We start from the raw sequence: 6,559 nt of genomic DNA, 5'->3' as shown, positions 1-6,559 counted from the left end.
TATTTACTTTCATCTCATTGGGTCGGTAAAAGCAGCGTCATCCACCTTTTTGGGGAGGGGGCTGGGGGCTGGGTCACAAGATATGGCATGCACACGTATAACATACGTATTATATTCATATATATGTATTGTCATATATTTGTATGTATACATTAACATGTATGTATATATATATACATAATATCACATGATATATGTATATATATATATATATATATACATAATATCACATGATATTCACACGTATTGTATACATATATTCATATATTATATAGATACATATACATATATACATACACATATGTACATATGAATATGTATATATATGAATATATGTATATTATACATGTGAATATCATGTGATATATATTCTATAGATACATATTATATGTATATATGAATATGTATATATAATATGTATATATGAATATATGTATATTATACCTGTGAATATCATGTGATTTATGTGATGTATATGATATGTATATTATACGTGTGAATTCTCATAAGACCCCCAAAAGGTGGATGATGCAGCTGCTGTCTATATTTATATATATTCATAGATATACATATTCACACACACATATACAGTATATATATCCATCCATTTTCTACCGCTTATTCCCTTCGGGGTCGCGGGGGGCGCTGGAGCATCTCAGCTATGTATACATACACATATATATACAATATATACATATATATACATATACACATATATATACGTATACATATATATACATATATATTTATACATATACATATACACATATATACATATATATTTATACATACATACTATACATATATATACACACATATACAAACCCGTTTCCATATGAGTTGGGAAATTGTGTTAGATGTAAATATAAACGGAATACAATGATTTGCAAATCCTTTTCAACCCATATTCAATTGAATGCACTACAAAGACAAGATATTTGATGTTCAAACTCACAAACTTTTTTTTTTTTTTGCAAATAATAATTAACTTAGAATTTCATGGCTGCAACTAAAGTAGTTGGGAAAGGGCATGTTCACCACTGTGTTACATGGCCTTTCCTTTTAACAACACTCAGTAAACGTTTGGGAACTGAGGAGACACATTTTTGAAGCTTCTCAGGTGGAATTCTTTCCCATTCTTGCTTGATTTACAGCTTAAGTTGTTCAACAGTCCGGGGGTCTCCGTTGTGGTATTTTAGGCTTCATAATGTGCCACACATTTTCAATGGGAGACAGGTCTGGACTACAGGCAGGCCAGTCTAGTACCCGCACTCTTTTACTATGAAGCCACGTTGATGTAACACGTGGCTTGGCATTGTCTTGCTGAAATAAGCAGGGGCGTCCATGGTAACGTTGCTTGGATGGCAACATATGTTGCTCCAAAACCTGTATGTACCTTTCAGCATTAATAGCGCCTTCATAGATGTGTAAGTTACCCATGTCTTGGGCACTAATACACCCCCATACCATCACAGATGCTGGCTTTTCAACTTTGCGCCTATAACAATCCGGATGGTTCTTTTCCTCTTTGGTCCGGAGGACACAACGTCCACAGTTTCCAAAAACAATTTGAAATGTGGACTCGTCAGACCACAGAACACTTTTCCACTTTGTATCAGTCCATCTTAGATGAGCTCAGGCCCAGCGAAGCCAACGGCGTTTCTGGGTGTTGTTGATAAATGGTTTTCGCCTCGCATCGGAGAGTTTTAACTTGCACTTACAGATGTAGCGGCCAACTGTAGTTACTGACAGTGGGTTTCTGAAGTGTTCCTGAGCCCATGTGGTGATATCCTTTACACACTGATGTCACTTGTTGATGCAGTACAGCCTGAGGGATCGAAGGTCACGGGCTTAGCTGCTTACGTGCAGTGATTTCTCCAGATTCTCTGAACCCTTTGATGATATTACGGACCGTAGATGGTGAAATCCCTAAATTCCTTGCAATAGCTGGTTGAGAAAGGTTTTTCTTAAACTGTTCAACAATTTGCTCACGCATTTGTTGACAAAGTGGTGACCCTCGCCCCATCCTTGTTTGTGAATGACTGAACATTTCATGGAACCTACTTTTATACCCAATCATGGCACCCACCTGTTCCCAATTTGCCTGTTCACCTGTGGGATGTTTCAAATAAGTGTTTGGTGAGCATTCCTCAACTTTATCAGTATTTATTGCCACCTTTCCCAACTTCTTTGTCACGTGTTGCTTGCATCAAATTCTAAAGTTAATAATTATTTGCCAAAAAAAAAAAAGTTAATCAGTTTGAACATCAAATATGTTGTCTTTGTAGCATATTCGACTGAATATGGGTTAAAAATTATTTGTAAATCATTGTATTCCGTTTATATTTACATCTAACACAATTTCCCAACTCATATGGAAACGGGGTTTGTACATATACACACACACATATACATTTATACATATATATATATATATATACACATATATATAAATATACACACATACACACACACACACATTATATATATATATATATATATATATATATATATATATATATATATATATATAAACATATATATATATGTATATATATATATATATATATATATATATATATATATATATATATATATATATGTATATATATATATATATATATATATATATATATATATATATATATATATATATATATATATATATATATGAGAGAGAGAGAGAGAGAGAGAGAGAGAGAGAGAGAGAGAGAGAGAGAGAGAGAGAGAGAGAGAGAGAGAGAGAGAGAGAGAGAGAGAAAGAGAAAGATAGGCTCCTTCTGCACCCGCAAAATAGCTAAACCCAAAGCCAATGGCCACATAACAGCCCAATCCAGATCCCTCAAAAAATACTCCAATGACAATTTCAATTTAAAATTAGATGAGTGGGACTGGTCCCCTGTGTTCGCGAGCAACCTGGTCGATGTTGCTTGGGATCGCTTCAAAACGGCGTTCCTAAAGATACTAAATGACATGGCTCCTGTGAAAACAGTCAGGATCAAAGCCCGCTCGGAACCATGGATGAATCCGGACCTATTAGCTGCCATAAAAGACAGAGACAGAAAATACTCTGAATACCAAAAATGTAAAACAGAAGTAGATAAACAACCCAATAATATCAACCTCAAATTACTCCTTTCAACTCTCAAAAAGCAATGCAATAAATTAAGAAATAAGTCAACCAACCTGACTAAATCCTTAAAAAAAAATTACATTAACGACAAAATAGAGGAAAACACAAATAAGCCACGTGAGCTCTGGAAAATTCTCAACAACCAGCTTTCTGGTTGCAGCCAGAAACTTAAAACAAGACTCACCAACATCAGCATCAAGGAGGGTGACTCCCTCATTACAGACAAAATGGAGGTAGCTAGCAGACTTAACATCTTTTTCACCAGCATAGCTGCAACTCTTGTCAATAAGCTGTCCCACCACTCTGGTCGCTTTGGTGTAGAACACATTAAAGCCTTCTACAGAAAGCTAGGAGTATCCAACGATGATTTCAAATTAGAAATGGTCACAGCTGATGAGGTGTTTAAAAAATTGAGCGCGCTCCACCCTAACAAGGCCACCGGCCTTGATAATATTCCCTCCAGATTCCTCAGGGACTCTGCCTCCATCATTGCCCCGATCATCACGCACATAATAAACCTATCAATTACACAAGGCCAAGTACCAAAAGATTTTAAGATAGCAAGAGTAACTCCCCTCTTTAAAAAAGGAAGCAAATTGGAACCTGGCAACTACCGACCTGTTTCTATTCTCAGTTCCATTTCGAAAGTAATGGAGAAAATAGTTTATGAACAGGTCGATAGTTACCTTGCCACTAATAAACTCATGTACAAATTCCAATCGTTAACCACGCTATACTGTTGGATAAGCTCAGAGCAATCGGATTTAACAAAACATCATGGAGCTGGATGCAATCTTACTTGGAGGGGAGGGAGCAGGTGGTAGAGGTGAACGGCACCGTGCCCCCCCCCCCCCCCCTCTCGGTGAGCTGTGGAGTCCCCCAAGGCAGTATATTGGGACCTTTACTGTTCCTAATATACATAAACGACATGTCATCGGCATGCGACTGTGAATTGTTTTTGTTTGCGGATGACTCTGCCCTGCTGGTATCCGGCAAGGACAAGTCACAGGTGGAAAAAATCCTCAGTGCTGAGCTCTGTAGAACTTGCACCTGGCTCGCTGACAACAAGCTATCCATACACTTGGGTAAAACAGAATCCATCCTGTTTGGGTCCCACATCAACCTTAAGAAAGTCAATGACTTCACCATAAAAGTGGGTCACATTGTTATCACCAGGAAAGATGAGGTCACCTACCTAGGTTCCATTCTAGAGGCTAACCTTTCCTGTGATAAAATGGCAACCAAGGTAATCAGAAAGGTCAACCAACAAGCGAGATTTCTCTACAGAATCTCCTCTCTGGTCAACAAAAGCACCTTGAGGATTCTGGCGGGAACTCTCGTTCAACCCTTTTTCGATTACGCATGCACCTCCTGGTACCCTAGCACCTCCAAAACCCTCAAATCTAAACTCCAAACATCTCACAACAAGCTAGTCAGGTTACTTCTAGACCTCCACCCCAGATCCCACCTCACTCCTACCCACTTCTCTAAAGTGGGCTGGCTCAAGGTGGAGGACAGAGTTAAACAACTTGCACTGAGCCTAGTCTATAAAATCCACTACACCTCCCTGATACCGAAGTACATGTCAAACTACTTCCTTAACGTAAATGACCGCCATAACCACAACACCAGGGGGAGCTCCACTAACCACGTTAAATCCAGATTCCGAACTAACAAAGGTCTTAACTCATTCTCTTTCTATGCCACATCAATGTGGAATGCGCTCCCAACAGGTATAAAAGAAAGGGCATATCTATCCTCCTTCAAAACCGCAATAAAAGTTCACCTCCAGGCAGCTACAACCCTAAATTAACACCCTCCCCGGATTGCTAATAATCAAATGCAAACAATCAAATGCAGATACTTTTTCTTATGCCTTCTGATCTCTCTCTCTATGTCCACTACTTGCTGTCCATATCCTATCCCCCCCCCCTCCACACCCCTGATTGTAAATAATGTAAATAATTCAATGTGATTATCTTGTGTGATGACTGTATTATGATGATAGTATATATGATAGTATATATCTGTATCATGAATCAATTTAAGTGGACCCCGACTTAAACAAGTTGAAAAACTTATTCGGGTGTCACCATTTAGTGGTCAATTGTACGGAATATGTACTTCACTGTGCAACCTACTAATAAAAGTCTCAATCAATCAATCAAAAGCACCCCCCATGACCCCAAAAAAGGACAAGCGGTAGAAAATGGATGAATGGATATATATATATATATATATATATATATATATATATATATACTGTGTATATATATATATATGCATATATACACACATATATATACACACGCATATATATAAATATATACACATACTGTATATATACACACACACATATATACTATATATATACTGTATGTACTGCATATATACTGTATGTATACTGTATGTACTGTATATATTTACTGTATGTATATATATATATATATATATATATTATACATACACACACACACACATATATATATAAAGTATATGTACCGGAATATGAAATGGTCGTCTTGCTAGGAAACTCATGTTATATATAATATTCTTGGTAGGACACTCATGTTGTATAGACAATAGTCAATGTATTTAATATCTAAATAATTCAATATTAATTTAATCGTTTATAATTTACATGAATTTATTTGTATCTTACCATTATGAATATACTGTATGTATTAAAGCCAGGGCCACACCTAGTTAACATGAGGCTAAGCAGAACATTTTTAAGGCCCCACAATTACATTTTTTTAACAGATTTTATTTATATGCAATGATTTGTATACTTTATACTTGATGAATGCTTTGTACTAAAACAAATGATATCATAAAAAATAACTAATTTAACATAATTAAAACATGCCTTCCAGGATTCAATCCCAGTGAAATCGTCTACTAGACCAGCATTAACACTGCACGCCACCGTGGACAATGCAAATATTTGTGGAACTTAGTCATTCTATTCTTATCGGCAACAGAGGAGGAAGGCCTCGGAATTCATCGGGGTAAAATTTAATTTGAAGAGCCCTGTCATTCATTAATTGACATTTTATGTGCACTTCTTCTCACTAAGAAGATTTGAGATTAAGTCTATTGCTGTATCTGCATGAGAGGGTCATCATTCTAGTGCAAACAACATATTAACAAACATTCTCAGCGTCTCATTGAATTGTAAGGGAAGCAATGGATTTAACTGGTCAGTATAAAGTAGAATATAAAAAAACAGTTGTGAGGTGTTTTCATGCTTCTGGGGGTCAAAAGTGCGGCCAGGGCCCAATTTTGGCACACTGCTTGTTTTTTATCGGTCATTATTGGTTATATTTAGTGTTAGACATTACAATCATTTGTTGCCTATACAAAAACACAAAGCTAAGATGTTTTGTTCAAAGAGCATATATTGACCTTCAATTGATTGGTTTT

Source organism: Entelurus aequoreus, linkage group LG12, assembly GCF_033978785.1.
Source record: "Entelurus aequoreus isolate RoL-2023_Sb linkage group LG12, RoL_Eaeq_v1.1, whole genome shotgun sequence".
Classification (NCBI taxonomy): Eukaryota; Metazoa; Chordata; class Actinopteri; order Syngnathiformes; family Syngnathidae; genus Entelurus; species Entelurus aequoreus.
The sequence above is the reverse complement of the archived record's forward strand: the minus strand, read 5'-3'. Positions refer to the sequence as shown.